The sequence below is a fragment of the Humulus lupulus genome, chromosome 3 (genome assembly GCF_963169125.1).
Source record: "Humulus lupulus chromosome 3, drHumLupu1.1, whole genome shotgun sequence".
NCBI lineage: Eukaryota > Viridiplantae > Streptophyta > Magnoliopsida > Rosales > Cannabaceae > Humulus > Humulus lupulus.
In genome coordinates, this window is record NC_084795.1 from 227,852,401 (window position 1) to 227,869,549 (window position 17,149).

Here is a 17,149-nt window from a genome sequence, read left to right on the forward strand (position 1 = left end):
AGAGATACTTACTATATATATTAATTTTCTTAGATAGTATCCTCCTTGAAAAACTAAAATTTAAATTTCAAACTAGTTATTTGTAATTTTTTTAATTAATACTTTTATTTCCTATATTTGTGCCTGATTATATGTATATAGAGATATGTATATTTTATGAAATAAAAATTTGAAAATATTAAATTGTTTTTTTATAATTAATTTTTATTATATTTCCTACTTTACACCGTTATGAAAAATTAAAACTAAATTTACATTTTATAATTAATGGTTGTTGTTTCCTAAATATGTGGTTATAGTTAGGTAAAATATTTTTTAATTATTAAAAAACTGAATATGCATATGTATAATAGGTTAGTTTTTTAAATTATGTCAAAGATATTTGTATTATTGACCCATACATAGGAATCAGTTTTGCTGAGTCATATATTTGGATTTGGTTGTAATCACTCTATCCCACCAACGCAAAACTTGATCAAAACATAGAACAAAAAATCATGCACTCAAGCCTTATCCCAACATTATTCACATACAATTCAAACCAACAAACATGTACACAACACATAAATATCCTTGATTTCCTTAGTGTATACATATTATGTACACATATATATATATATATGTTTATTTATTGGTTAAAGGTGGGAACATGGTAAGTAAAGTGATCAAATGTTTGGGGTCCCATATGTTTGATTGTTAAAACTCTAACCTTCTTGGCGCCTCAGTTTCAAAGCTCTCAAAAAAAATTATGTAAAAGAACGATCAGCCAATGTTGATTTGTATGATGCCACATGAGTCTTCTTCACCATTATCTTTGAGGGTTTTTTTTCTTTCTTATTTTTCTTCTTTCTTTGGGTCCGCACTTTCCACAGGGAACCCACTTTAGGCTTTAGCCCACTCTCTCTCTCTCTTGATCATCTTCTTACTGAGCTCTCTTTCTTTGTTTGTGGAGAGAGTCACTCTCCCTATGGTTTCTCTCTCAAAAAGAATATATTCTTTGCTTTATAGCTTTTAGTAGGTGGGTTTGATTTTTTTATCTCTAAAGCTCCAAAGAAGATGCCAAAGTTCCCCTCCAACTCCGGACCATTAAACTCAAATACCCATTTGATTTAAAGCTCTATCTTTTTCTTTTCTTTTCTTTTCCTTCTCTATCTCTCACTCAAAATCTTGAAGCTTGAGAAGAAGAACAAAGTATTCTTCTTCTTTATGCTTCTTACTTAGTCTTTTTGTGCTCATTTTTTGGTTCTCTGGTGTTGTGTAAGTAAAAAAGAATTGATTTTTTAGGTTCACCATCATCAGAAGAAGGAGAAGACCAGAAAAGAAAATGAATGGTTCGATTCTTGATGGTATAATTAATAGGCTTCTTGAAGTTAGAACAAATCTTGAGAAGCAAGTCCAGCTTTCAGAGACTGAGATTAAGAAACTTTGCTTTGTTTCTAGAGATATTTTCTTGAGACAGCCCATTCTCTTGGAGCTTGAAACACCTGTTAAAATTTGTGGTACGTTAACTACTACTTTTACTTGTTTACACGTGAAATTCTCTTCTTGGTATTCTTTAATTTTTCATGTTCATATGTTTATCTCATGATAAAGTTAATTAGAAATTTGTTCTGTTATGTGATTTTCTTGAATTTACTTTTGTGTGTTCTGTTCTGGTTTATGTGTACTTTGTTGAAACTTGGTCGGACAAGAATAAAGTGACTGCACTGAGTGCATTTATGTTGGAATTTTTTTAAGTTATGGGGTGTCTTTTAGGTCCAATTTTTCTTCATATGAAATTGAGTAGTTGGATAGAAAATAGGCTATATGTGTTCTGTTTTATACGATTGGGATAATAATTTTTAGCCAATTAGGCTTTATTTTAAATTCTAATTCAAGGATTAGTAGAGATTCTATTCAATTCTAGTGTATTCTCATTAATGCGTAAACCTGTTTAAGTATAGATAATTAAGCATGGATGACAGTAGATTACCTTAATTAATCTTCAAAGTTTGATGCTTATAGCAATAGAGGGTCTGGTTTATGGTGTTAAGAAAGAACTTGTTATATAAATATATATATGGGAATTATCATCTATATATGGATTAAATCTTCATGGATCATTACAATGCTCACAATGTAAATGTGTGTATATGCATAATTGAAGTTGTTTTTTCAAGTGCAAAACCAAGAGAAACTTATTGAGAAAAATTGCCTTAAGAGATGACTTTTCAAGAATTTCAAACTTCAAACACTTTTCTTTGTGATTCAGGTGACATTCTTGGACAATAGATTAACTTAATTGACATTTTCTTTGTGTAAATGTGTGTCTATATATATATATGCATAATCCATGTTTGTTTTCAAGTGAAAAACCAAGAGCCACTTACTGAGAAGAACTGCTTTAAGAGAGGTTTTGAGTTTTTTTTCTCTTCGTGTGTCAAAATTCAGTTCTTTTGTGAGAAATTGGATGGCAATTATATTAGTTTCTCATAACTTTAATTTGATATTTCTTCATCTATTTTCTACTTCTTCTTTCTATCTATGTAATGGAACAAGTGAGTGAGTATTTGGTAGCTTTCCTTTTAAGAAAGCTGATTTTTAGGTGTGAAGTAGGAAGAGAATGATAGACATGAAGTCCTCTGTTCTTCAATCTACATCTCACTTTTTCTATATTCTCTTTGATGCATTGGCAAAAAGGTTAAGGAAAATGAGTTTGGTAGTTCTATGGAAGCATCAAATTGTGTCAAACAGGTATGAAAACCACTCACTTTTTCTTTTTCTTAGCTCTACATATCTGTCACTGAGCTCACCACTGCCATACTTGAAGCATTTATGATTGATACAGTCATCCATCATTTTGTTCATTGGCATGTTGGTTGAAAGTATTGTGATTAAGCTCTTTAAAGTTGTATAAGGATTCTAAACAAATTCAATATCTTGTGTACAAATTCTGCACCTTGAAACAAGATTACAAGACCAATTTGAAAATTATAGGTGGATGTAGTCCTCAGTTATAACCAAAACAGATCATTTGAACTGACATGCAAATATTTTATAAATAAGTCAAAGCACCAAAAGTAAAAGGAAAGATTTCAGATGTTTTTCTTAGGTTAGTGGTTGCATGTGTATTTTATATTGGGGTTGGATGTGGTATTGGTACAAATGTAACATTTTTTATTTTACCAATTTGTGAGAAGTTCTGGATACCTCATAACCATTCCTTTCCTTTTTTGTCAGAGTCCAGTAATTATAGCCTCTTCTGTCAATACAAAAGAAGCCATAAAGTTGAGTTTATCATTATTCTCAGATTGCAGATGGTGACAAGGATTGAAATAATAGAATAAACTTACTAAAATTCTATGAGGGGATGATGTATACCTTATTTTCATTGGACGAATGCTGAAAGGAAATGCTTCATGTAATGGAGTGTTATAGCATCACTAGTAAGAAGATGGTTGAATATAGATAATAGAGTAAAAGCTTCTTGTCTTCTAAAAATATGTTGGTGCCAATTTTAGTGTGCAGTACATAATTATGAGTTCCATGCTATGCTTCTTTGAAAATTTATCTAATTCTATGATTAATAATGAAACTGACAATTACCAACACGTGATAAGAAACTAGAAACGAATTTGGCATGAGCTTGTAAAATTGTAAATAAGTAGTGGAAACCAAGTTCTTTCCACTTCCTCTTTTTAGCTCTAATGGCATGTTTCTTCTCTTATTAATAGAATGTTATTTTGCCATTCTAAATATACTTACTATCAGTTTTAGGCCCTTTCTAGTAACTTTGATATTGTAGACTACTAGTTGAGAATTTATGAAAGTTGAATATTACTTGGCTCGTTGTGGCAGTGTTCTAAATATATTGTTATTGTTTGATTGAGTTGAAATGGCTAATAGATTATTGACCTTTCTACTCTAGTTTTGTTTATGCGAGCTGTTCATTGAATGCACAATAATGACTTCACATTGTCCTTTATTTTTCTTCGTGCACCTTGTTCTGAGAGAATGAAATTCAATGTCCCCAAACCTTGAGTGTTTGTTATTTTTCTTATGCTTTATATTAATTCGATGTTGCAATTCTTTGCAATTGTCCACAGAATTAATATTTTAGAATTCTGAATGCTTGTGATGTATTTTCAGGAATGATTGTTGTTGGAACTAAAAACAACAATGAAATGAAAAGAGCCTTCAAGAGGGAGCATGAAGTGGAATTACTGCCAACTTCTTTATATATGTAAATATGAACTAAAAGTACAATTTTTGACATGTGTATAGATTTTAGTATTATGTTTTATATTGATTTTGTACTAAATATATTTTCTAGTTTGTATTTTGTTTATCTATTTTATAAAAATTAATTTTTATATTTTATTAATGTTTTTTTTTGTAAGTATTAAAATAAAAAATAGAATTCATAAAATAATTAAATTAAAAAACTAATAAAATTATATATTAAAAAAATTATTTAATTTATTATTAATTTTGCTACCAAATTTTAGTAGCAAAAGTATCGAATTTTCAAGTACAAAACAAATAATTTGCTACTAATTTTGTGATTGTTTGCTACCAAATTGTGGTAGTAAAATGATTTTGGTGGATTGAAAATAAAATAAATTTTAATGACACAAATTCTTTAGCTACCAATTTAAATGCAATTGGCTACCAAATTATAGTATCAAAAAACCTCTAGTAGTCCCGTAAAGTAGTGTTTTAGCTACTAGATTTAATATTTTTAGCTACTAAAAAATTAGTAGTAAATAAGAATAATTAGCGACAATATTTTTTGGTAGCAAGAAACCTTTAACGATGGGGTTTTAGCTACGAACCAGCTACAAAAAAATTTTGGTAGCAAAAAGGGTATTAGCTACCAAAAAGACATAGTTTGCTACCAGTTTTTTGGTAGCTAAAACACTTTTTTTTTTGTAGTGTAAAAGAATGTTTGAATATATAAAATGTAACTTTTGTGATCAAAATATTTTAACCCTAGTTCAACTATAGTCTCAATAACACGTTTCTAACAAAATGACTTGATTAGCAAGTCTTGCACCTTTATAAACACACAGTGTAATGGTCTTGGCTATCCAGGGTGTTACAGGTGAGATGTTACATCTAGATACTAAGATAGTTCAGAGGATCATTGAGGATATTAAAAAAAAAAGGTTAGAGCTTCTATGCTCACTTCTCAGAGTAAATGGAAAACTTATGTTGATTTGAGACGCAGGAACATGGAGTTCCAAGTGGAAGACTGTATCTTCCTTAAAGTATCACCATGGAAAGGCATGAGGAGATAAGGGCAAGTTGAGCTCTAGATTAGTAAGACCGTTTGAATCCTAGATAGGACCGGTCAGTTTGCCTTTGGATTCTCCTTATCTTTGGCACTGTCAGTTGTATACAGTGTATTTCATATTTACCATGTTGAGGAAACATGTGTTTGATAAGACTCACGTGTTGAGTTAAGAGGATCTGGAATTGAAGGAAGAGTTATTCTATGAGGAGTAGCCAGTTCAGATTTTGATAGAAAGAACAGAGTTCAGAAGAACAAAGCTATACCTTTAGTTAAGGTATGATACAGAAACAGAGAGGTCGAGGGAGCAACCTGGGAACAGAAATCAGATATGCAGAATTTATATTCCGGGCTGTTCAGATAAATTTCGAAGATGAAATTTCTGTAAGGAGGGGATATTTGTAATGACCCAAATTTCCTAATAAGTCTTAAGACATTGATTAGGAGGTCGGGAGGGCCATAATTGATTTATTATGCCATTAAATGATAATATGCATGTTTAGGTGTATTAAACATGTGAACCCATTTCTGATTAATTTGGTGATTTTCATATTAATTCCATTTCGGGTATATTTGGAATATATGTGGCATGTGTGTGGTTCTTCATTATTATTTGGTTATGCTAGGGTTACTTAGCACGAGACGATCCTAGGAGGCAAGCTAGTGGGAAAGTCACAACGGGATTCATACTTGACTCAGAGTGAGTCAAGGGGTATTTTGGGTATTTAGCACATTACCGATATATTCGGTAATGGAAATAAATATTTTATGATAAATTGGGAGTTAATGAGACCAGGGGGAAATTCTGGGAATTTCGACTATTTTACCCTGCGGGGGCATTTTCGGGACCCCGAGCATTAGGATTTGCTTGAGGCTACTAAAGCTTGAAGTAACTTGTTAGAAACATAAAAACAACGTTCAGAACGTTCTCTCTTCCTCTTGTTCCCTTTTCGTCACCCGATCTTATTTTCGAAGGAAACTTGATTTTTAGGACTCAGATGCAATCGAGGATCGAGGCATAGCAATTCTAGGGAAGATTAGTAGCTTATTAGCCTGACGATTTTGCGAGAAATGACATAATCGGAGGTAATCCAAGTTTTAAATTCTTAATTTTTAAAATTTTTAAGTTTCGATTAGATTTTATGTTTTGATGAGTTTTTGGATGAATTGAAGCTTGGGTTTTATTGGTTTTGGGAGATTAGGATATTTGGGAACCTTAATCTTGAGATTTGGATAGGTTGGGGTCAAGTTTGGATCTTTGAAGCTCGAAGAACACGAAGAAAGAAGCCCAGAAATTTGATGTTCTGGTTTGGGCGTTGTAGCGCTAGGTTGGTGGTGCTACTGCACTAGGTGCTCTGTTTTGGGGGTTTACATTCTGCATGTAGCGATGTAGTGTCCATAGGTAGCGTTGTAACGCTACATAGTCTTCGGAATGGGATTTTTCGGTACTTTTTAGGGTTTTGACCCGAGGGCTCGGGGGATGATTTCACCACCCTGTTTGGTGGGATTGGAGGTCCTGAGAGCGCGGGATTGGTCCCGAGATTGGGTTTTGCAACTTGAACTCGTTGAAACACCATTTATGGTTGTGACTAGGTTATCACTAGGGGAATAGAAACAGGATCGAGATCGAGAGTTGTTCATTGGTAACCTGTGCTTGGACCATAGGTAAGAAAACTGCACCCAGTATGTGATGCATAAGATAGATGAGATTAGGGCATGTCATGAATGTTGAATATGAGATTGATGAGAGCTTGAGTCTCTATAATTGTGCATGATTATAATTATGCTTCTGATTATGTATTAAGCATGCTAAATTCCTTATATTTGAATATTTGACATATGATACATGTCTGTTTGCATTACCTCATTGAGGAAGCACTGACTTATTAGTCAGGGAACGGCAATGGTGTCAGTATTGATTGTGAAGTTGTGACTCATTAGTCAAGTTTGACAGTAGTACTGAGCACTGGTCATATGGTATTGGCTTATGAGTCAAAAAAGGTATTAGCGTGTTTAACACAAGCCAAAAAGATTAGATTTAATCGACATAAGCATTATCATCACAAGTGTGAAATGCTTGACCGACCTTAAGTTCAGTAAAAAAAAAAAAAGTGCTTGTCTAGTCTAAAGGCTAGTTACTTAGTACCAGGGCCAAAAGGTTCAGGTGACTCTAACGTCACATGGTTGTGGGTGCTGAGCCCAAGTTCGTTACTCATTCATTAGTCACTTATCTGATTAGGGTGCATAGCCCATAGTGTGACTCATTAATCACCTATACAGAGTGTGGTTCATTAGTCACCTATCCAGAGTGTGACTCATTAGTCACCTATCCAAAGTGTGACTCATTAGTCACCTATACAGAGTGTGGCTCACTAGTCACATATCCAGAGTGTGACTCATTTGTCACCTATTCAGAGTGTGACTCATTAATCACCTATCTCAGAGAGTGACTTATTAGTCATCTAGCTCAGAGATAGACTTATCAGTCATCTACATAAGGATAGACTTATTAGTCATCTATACAGAGAGACTTATTAGTCATCTATCTCAGAGATAGACTTATCAGTCATCTACATAAGGATAGACTTATTAGTGATTTATATAGAGAAACTTATTAATCATCTACCTCAGAGAGAGAGACTTATTAGTCATCTACTTAGAGCACAGGATTCCACAAACATTTATTTGTACCCGCTTGCATGCATGAGTAGGGTTATTACTGCTAGGCATGCCTATTATTATCTATTAACATGTTATTACCTGTTCATGAGCATATTGCATTTTCTTGCTGAGCTTTGACTCATGGGTGCTATGTGGTGCTGGTAAAGGTAAAAGAAAGCTGGACCATCCTTGAGTTGGAGAGCTTAGGTGACAATGTGTACATATGCGGATGCTCGACCACCACGGCCGAGGGTTTAAAGAGGAACTAGGGTTAAACCCTATTTTTCCCCTTAGATCAGCTGGTTGTAAAGATTTTGTTGTAATTAACCTTTAAAATATATTTTTTGGATCCCAAATTATAAAGTAAATCACTGCTTGAAACCTGAAAGTCCCAGAACCATAAATCAAAGCCTTGTCAGGAATCGTGTAAGAATTTGAAACTCTTGCGATAATTATATGAAGATTAGAGGGTTTCCAAAATCCCAATGGTATTTCATGAATGAACACCCAAATGGGAGTAGTAGAGAACTCCACTTCAGAGAATTGAAGCTCCATCGGCCATGGTTGAAGAGCAATCAGCGCGCCACTACCGACCAAGGACTTCTATCGATAACCCTCTGTGCATCCTCCATGTTCTTGAACCAAAACTCATACAGACCGTCCTTCAACTCATGCCACAACTAGCCTTTGAAGGTGGCCCGAGCCATGTTAAGATAAGCCGTCAATATAGTACTGGAGATTCTAGTTTTGGAGAAAAACTTCCCTAGAACCAATGTACCATGCACCTCCAAGTTATCAAACGAAGTGAGCTCCATGGATAACTCCTCCATAGAAATCTGCAGTGCTTCCTTTGCCCATTCCGAAAGCTCGGACCATCGATAGTCTGAGATTCCATGATGCTGCCTAACTGGTAGCCATAACAACAGAGCTCCACTAGAGCAAGACCTACTAAAAAACTATTACACCGAAGACAAATCGTCAAAGGGACGATGTCTAACACTGGTATTAACAACAAACCAGTAAGCTCATTCAGAGTAATGTAACATTATGATGTGTGTATAGCCTAATTATAGCTCATTCAGAGCAGTGTAACATTATGATGTGTGTATATCCAGATAAAGATTTCAACCTCATTTTTTTTTACATGTGTAAATCCAAAAAATATGTGCTGGGGAAAAATTAAAAATTATATTAAATGTATAAAATATGTATTTTTCTTTATATTTTAGTTCTTGTATTTGTAAAACATAAAATCTCAAAAATATTTTATTTTATTTTGTTGTGTTTTATTTTCATAAAAAGTCCAAAAAAATTATAGGAAAATCATAAAAACAAAGCCTGTTTTGTCAACATAAGCAATTCGTTGCTTAAGAAAATTTTGGATTGGATTTCCATCCACATTGTGGTATAAGAGAAATTGTATTTTTTTAATTGGACCCCCAAAACTCGCTGGCAACCTTGGGGAGTTTCGACACCGTGGTTTTTCAATTGGGACTGTTCTAAAAAACTTCAAACTGGCCTTGGAACAAGTTAAACAAAATTTATTTTTGATTCTAAGTATGCTCTGTGGTTGCGGTTTCGACTGATCTTCCACATCATAAAATGTTTATTTTCTTTGTCATCTAATTTTATTTACGTTTGTTAATTTTGTTTTGTTATTTAATTGTGTTTATTTCTTGTAATTTTATTTTTGCAAAATAAAATATTGAAATATCTTGAAACTCTAAGTGTGCTCTATGGTTGCAATTTCGATGATCTTCCATATCAGAAAAGGTTTTTTGAGATTTTCACAAAAAAATTTGACACTGAGTTTTTTCCATGTTTCTTGTTGGTAGCAAAGGTTATATGAGACAAAATGCATTCCCTTGGAATAGTACTAGGAATTTTAAGAGTGCATATCATCCTAGAAAAAGAGAAGACATCAATGCTCAAATAGAAAATTGTCTAGAACATTAGATGTCTTACAAGCTAGGCAAACTCAAGATGGCCATAGGGAGATAAATAGTGCATTCCATTCTGATCACCATGAGAGTTGTAGTCATCCTTTGGAAAATCTCGTTGATTTTTGTTGGAAGCCTGAGTACAACTATTATGCACCATTGTACCTTGATTATAATAAAACCCATGATGTGCATGCTTATGGGAATTCCTCGGAAATCCCATGTGATCCCACCTATAATCCAAATTCTTCATGGAGTCAAAAATTATCTCCAATGAACCATGGGCATCAATTCAACACGCCTAAACTAGGTTCCACCCAAACCGATCTGCTACATCCTCCTCAACAATAAATGAATCCATCTCTAGAGGATACTTTAAAAAAGTCCATGCAGTCGACCCAACAAATTTACAACATCAATCTCAATCCCTTTTGAAAATTGAGACACAAATGGGTCAACTTGCAACTGTTACGATCGAATTAGAATGAAGTTTTATGAGAACTGTTGCGGCTCATGATGGAAAAAGAAAATGATATTGTTGTATGTCATGAACCCATAATTGAACCAATTTGCATATTCACTCAAATTGAAAAGGAGTTTAAAGAAGATGTGCAATTTTTGTATTTCATTGAAATTCCACAAAAATTGCATATTTCTAATCACATTGTAGGTGTGATGCTTTGTATTCTCATATATGGCATTTGCATCAATGTATAGCTCATCCTACAAATGAAATTATACACCATCGATTGGGTGTGAGAACAATTCGTTGTTTAAGTTTGGGGGTAGTGTTATGAAAGAATCAAGTTAGCATCTAGTGAGCTAAGCCAAATTCTTAATCTTTTATCTCACCCTTTTGCCTAACCAATTTACAAGCCTAGTAAAGTCATATTGATTCTGTTAGAAAAATATGTATTTGCCTCAATGGAAATTACAACTCCATGCGATATATTACAAAAAATAATGATTGATTAAAAGGAGTTATAACTCTATAACTGAAAATTACAAACAAACAAAGAAAATGATGAAGATGATGAAGGAGAAGAGAATAGTAAAATATAACTCTTAGAAAAAGGTTACAAATAAAGTAAAGTGTTTGAAGCAAAAGAAAAGAAAAGATTACAACTCTTGAACAAGAAATACAAGTAAATAGAGAAGAACAATATAAAGATGAAAAGCAATAGAATGAAAGAAAGGAACAAGATACAAAAGATAAACAACTCTCACTCACACTACCAAAGTGAAGAGTGTTGGGGATCACCAACTTGAACAAGGTTTGAAACCTTTGTCCAAAATCTTATTTCCCCCTAACTCAAGCACTAAGGGATCACTCAGAGATTATAGGAAATGCTTTCTGGAATTATCAAGCCTCAAGGTGTTTCTAGCCAAGTGCTCTAATGGATAAAATGTTGTGTCTTACAAGTGAGCTATAGGCTCCTATTTATAGAGTTTAGAGACACCCTTTGAATTTCAAATTCTACCAACCCCCATGGCTATTACCAATGTTTAATTGGATTAATATGGAATTAAAAAAGAGATTTGGGAGTTTTTTGGGTTTTTTGAGCAGTTCAACAAAGATTGAAAAAACTGAAAAATTTGTCAGTTTTTCGCCTGTGGCCGCGGCCACTGGTCTCTGTCCCACAGGCCGCAGCCACCAACATTCAGTGGCCGCGGCCACTGACCAATTTCAGCACTTAAAAATATGTTGTTTTTCCAAACGGTTCCAAACCCTCCCAAATGATTTTGTAACTCCCAAAACATATTATTGGGGTTAAAATCATATCTCTAACAGCCATTTCACATATGGATTTATGAAATTCATCTCAATATTGTGTAACAACAAATTTACACAATAAAGGGTAATATTTGGAAGTTACAAATTTGTAACACCAAATATGTTACATTATTTGGATATATCTCATATATCTAAATATTGTAACTCTCTATTATATGTTACAATATGTGACACTCTTTGTCACATTTATTTAATCTAAAACATTATATTATAATATAATATAATATTACATTATATTATAAAATAATATAACATTCCCCCACTGGATTAAATAGTTATCAATTGTAACACTTATTTAATCAATCATTATATTTTGAAATATAACATATCCCCCACTTGATTAAATAAGAACTCTCTCTTATAGGAGTCATTGCATTAGTGCATAATGCAAAGTGTTTTTCAACTTGAACTTTACTATAGTGTAATTATCACAAAATTTGTCGAAAATTTGGTTGCACTAGGCATTGAACAATCTTTTCATGATAACAAATCGGTGATAACACACACACCATTGCGATGTTCACTTGAGACCTCTATGTCTCACTTTGCACCGTTAATGACCATGTGCACTTTCAATTCATGGACGTTCTTGAGAATACTCCCAATTCTCATGAGAGGCGGCACCACCCCTAGGTCCATATAGGTAGAATTCTTATAGTATTTTGTTACCAAAATTACTTGTCTTTACAAGATTGAATTCTCTTAAAAAACCTTTCGGTTTTAACCCTCCACTTGGTAACACACAAGTACTCAATATCTCAGATGGGATTTGTTTTGAGTACAACTAATATTCACTTGATTGACTTGTTATTACCTATTGAACCTAACACTAGTTGAATAACTAGTGTTAAGATAGGTTACCATCAATCGTGAATCTCTTTAGGGAGTTTAAGTCTCATTCCTCGAGATGATGCGGCCACTAAATCCCTTGTTAGTGGCTTAGTGAAAGGATCCGCCAGATTTTCACTTGTTCTCACATAGGATATTGAGATGACTCCTCTTTGAATCAATTCTCTTACATATCCATGTCTTAGACTAATGTGTCTAGACTTCCCATTATACACTCCGATGTATGCTCTAGCCAATGTCGCTTGGCTATCACAATGTGTCGATATAGTAGATACATTCTCTTTGATTAGGGGAATCTCTATCAACAGATCCCTTAACCATTCGGCCTCTTTGCCGGTAGCAGCTAGAGCTATGAACTCTGCTTCCATAGTGGAATGAGATATACAGGTTTGTTTCTTGGAACCCCAAGAAATTGTACCTCCACCAAGTGTAAATACCCAACCAGTTGTGGACAAGTTGTCCCTAAGATTGGATATCCAACTTGCATCCGTATATCCTTCTAATATCGAAGGAAATTTGGAGTAGTGAAGGCTTAGTCCTTTGGATTTCTTGAGATAACCTAGGACTCTTCCAATTTCCTTCCAGTGATCCACACTTGGATTACTTGTAAACCTACTAAGTTTACTTACCGCAAATGCTATATCAGGTCTAGTACACTGGGCAGAGTACAGTAGACTCCCTATAGCACTAGCGTACTCCAATTGAGCCACCGCTCTTCCTTCATTCTTCTCTAGTTTTACACTATGATCAAATGGATTATTGGCATCTTTAACCTTGAGATGGTTAAATTTGTTCAATACATTCTCAACATAGTGGGCTTGCCCTAAAGCAGAACCCCCACTATGTTTCTTTACTTTGATACCGAGTATGGTATCAACTTCTCCAAGATCTTTCATCTTGAAGGTTGATGATAGAAACCTCTTCATTTCTTCTATCCCTTTCATGCTATTACTTAGAATAAGCATGTCATCCACTTATAAGCAAACTGTAACGTCCTACGTTTTTGGGTACCTTTAAACGACTCGGGTCGGGATTTTTCCCCCAGGTTAAGAATATTATTTTAAATAATATTATATTTTGTTTGTAAGTATTCCATGAGTTGTTGCTAGCCAAAATATGAATTTTGTGATTTTAAAAGCCAAGATAAGACTTTCGGTCCTGGACCGACACAAAAACCCTGATCGGGTAAAAATCTCGGAAAATAAAATGAAAAATCATGGCAATTATATTTTCGGCATAAAATACATTCATAAAAGTTAAAGTTTGGTCAAAAATAATAAACCTAAAAGAAAATGGAAATTTTAGGGCATTTTGTGTTAAATGCCTAATTTTACCGAAATGGGGAATTTTATTCCATGAATGGACCTTAGGTTAAATTTTATTTTGTGATTAATTAAATTAAATGTGAGAGACATTTAATTTAATTAATTAATGTTAAGTTTGGTGGTTAAAACTTAATAAAAGTGAAAAAGGTGTCAAAAGCCAATTTGGACTTTTCTTCTTATGAAACCTTTATAAAAAGAAATTATATATAACATAGATAAAATAAAGAGGGTGGCCGGCCATGTGGTATTTTAGAGTGGTGTGAACCCAATATTATAAAGATTAAATCTCATTTAATGAAGAAGTCAAGTGGGCAAGTGGGTAGAAAAGCACTTAAGTACTTTGTGATATTTTGAAGAGTTTTGTGAGCAATTCCCACACTAAGAACCGACCACTCTCCCTCTCTCATTCACTCATCTGATTTTTGAAGACCTTTCAAAGTGTTCTCTCAATATTCAACCTCAAGAACACCAAGGAAAACTTGGAGGCTAAGTCTTGGTCTAGGAAGTATTTTTCCCTAAGGTAAAGTTTCACTAATCTAGGCTTTTGTAAAGTTTTAAGCATAGAGTTTCAAATAGCTAATTAACTATGTTGTTGGGGGAACTTGGTTAGGATTTCTGAAAGGTTTTGTAGGAGTCAAAGCTTATAGGAAGGTCCAAACCTTAAGCAAGAACACCAAAGAGATAAAAAGTTTACTTTTGATGATTTTGTTGTAGGGTTTTTAGTTTTAAGCATTATTTTGTATATCTAATGCTTAAAGTTTCTTGTTAGTGATGTAATAAGGTTATGGTATTTGTTTAATAATTTTTATGATGCATGTGTATTGATTTTTGAAAATGGGAACCAAAACCCCCAAGGGTTTTGTAGGATACCCTAAAACAAAACATGTTTTGAGCTGTGACTTCCAAGGGGTCAAGCAGCCACTGTATATTGGTTTTGTAAAATTAAATTGTACTGTTATGTTGTTGAGATTGAGTACATAAAATTGAGCTTTTGAAACACTAAAAAATGTTTAGAAATGAGTAAGTTATGCTATTTCAAAGTTTAGGTAAAAAACTGTTTTTTCGTATTCTTATTTTCGGAACCAAGTTTGGACAGCCACTGTATAGGGAAAATGAACCCAGTTTTTTCTAAAATTTTGTGGACATATTTCTGGCATAACCTATTAGTCCACTGTAAAATTTGGTAAGAAAATATTAAACGGTTTGAAAGTTATTAACTGTCAAAGTTTGGAAAAAATAAGGACTTGAAAATAAGGTCATTTTTACCTCATTGTTGGAAAATGATTTCACCAATAAAAAATGCTCATTTTGACCTAAGATTTTACAAAGACCTAAATGGCATAACAAAAATGGAATTGGGAAATTTTGGTAACAATTGGGTAAGTAAATTTCAAGTTATGAACTAACGAAGTATGTAGTTAAAAATGTGAAAAATAGGTTTTTCACACTTAGTGTAAAAAAATGAGATTTTGGAACATAAGGTAAAAAGTAAAATTTTGTTTATTTCAAGATATAAAATGGTAAGTCTTGAAATCATATTTTCACTAAAATTACCCCTTTGAGTTTAAATGAATTATTTTTATTAAAGAGTTTTTATTCTTTTTAAAAATAAGAGATTTAATTTATTAATAGTTAATAAATTAAAAGAGGGTTTAAAACCTTATATTTTGAGAAAATAATTAAATGAATTATTTTTCTAGTAAGTAAAATTGATTAATTGATTTTGGAAAGTTAATTAGACAAGATGAGAAATTTATAACGGTTTTCCTAATTAAGACAAATTAGGCAGTTTTCTTAAAACGGTTTTTAAATATTAAAACCTTAAGAAAAATAAAAGGAAAATTTAAAGAGTTTATTTTCTTTAAAAATAATTAAGGAATTTATTTGTATTTTCTGGATATAATGCCGGCTAAAATCTTACATATTTTAACCGACTAGTCGAAAGTGCGGGTTAATAGCGATACCTTGAAAGAATAAGATTTTTAGCAGGTTCTGGGGAAATACCATTGTGATACCCGAGCCTAGGTATCGAGACCTTAGGATAGGTCTCCCCGAGACTTAGGGTTTAGTCTCGAATATTTTCTATGACTTTCCTTAATAGGTTTAAAACCAAATAAGGATTATAAATCCTTACAAATGACTTTTATTAAAATGACCAAACTGCCCAAAATAATAATAATGAATTATGAGTGTCGTAATTAATCTGAGTATACTGTATGGATAACTACAGTATTGGCTAAGCGTAACTGGACTGAACGTTGGAGGGTGAAAACTTGCTGAGCGCTAAGGACTCCAAGTAAGTCAACTTATATTGTATGGCTGCAACATGAAATGATTATTGTCTTGTATGTTAGTATAGGGATACATGCACATATATAGATTGTCATAGAAAGTTGCTTAGAGACGTTAGTCTAGTGAGTGCTGATTTAGAAAATATGAACGGTAGAAGTCTGTCATATCCTAGACGGTTGATCCCCGTCACACTGCTTGATTTTATTTATGTCCGGTTCATTACCGCGACGAGTGGCCATGAGATGAGGATAAGCTGGTTAAACCTAGGGGCGCCAAGATAAATGGGACCTAGGGGCCCTCATGCTTACTTAATCATTGGACGGTTAGAATCCGAGCAAGTGCTCTGATAAGTTATTCCCGGATAGCAGCCGTGAATATTGGCCATTCAGTGAGAGTGCCTAGAGATACTAGGGGTTGCCAAGATTGAGTGAGGCTGAACACCCTAGGGGCAACTGCTCACCAGCACCACTGATTAACATAGAAGTCTCCGTAAAACCGTGTAAATTGGATTACACTCTTGAATAAGTAGCGATGCCCTAGGTAACACGATAGTTACCCTTGATGAGAATATTTATTGGCTAGATCTTAGTGTGGAGACTCGGTTCTCTTTTACAGATTAGCAATTATGTTGGAGGGTGCGTTACGCCTGAAATGTTGGAAATTGTCGAGCGTTGGTCTCGAATTATATGGTGATATAATATATCTGCTTGCTCTGGGATTTTCTGAGTGCAAGGATATAATTGTTGATAAGAATTAGTTGCGATATAATATATCTGCTTGTTCTGGGATTTTTTGAGTGCAGGATTTTTATCTAGATATGAATTAATTTATCCTTGGTTATCAGGCATGACCATAAGTTTGCCAGGGCGCTTTAGCGTTCTTGAAATTGATTATGTAGGGTCCGGATCCCTATTTCTCTACCTGCTTTGTTTGAAAGTTGATCTTACTAAGCGTTTTCACTTACCTAGTTGTTTCATGTTGTAGGTAAAGGCAAGGGCAGGGCAGAGCAGTGAGC

General features: G+C 33.7%; 1 long non-coding RNA gene across 1 annotated transcript; it reads left to right on the forward strand.

The window, feature by feature from the left end:
- The first annotated feature begins 694 nt into the window (after positions 1-694).
- LOC133821548 (uncharacterized) lies at positions 695-4,252 on the forward strand. Its single transcript, XR_009887662.1, has 3 exons — positions 695-1,499; positions 2,680-2,733; positions 4,129-4,252. It is a non-coding gene; the product is annotated as an uncharacterized LOC133821548 (long non-coding RNA).
- The last annotated feature ends 12,897 nt before the right edge of the window (positions 4,253-17,149 follow it).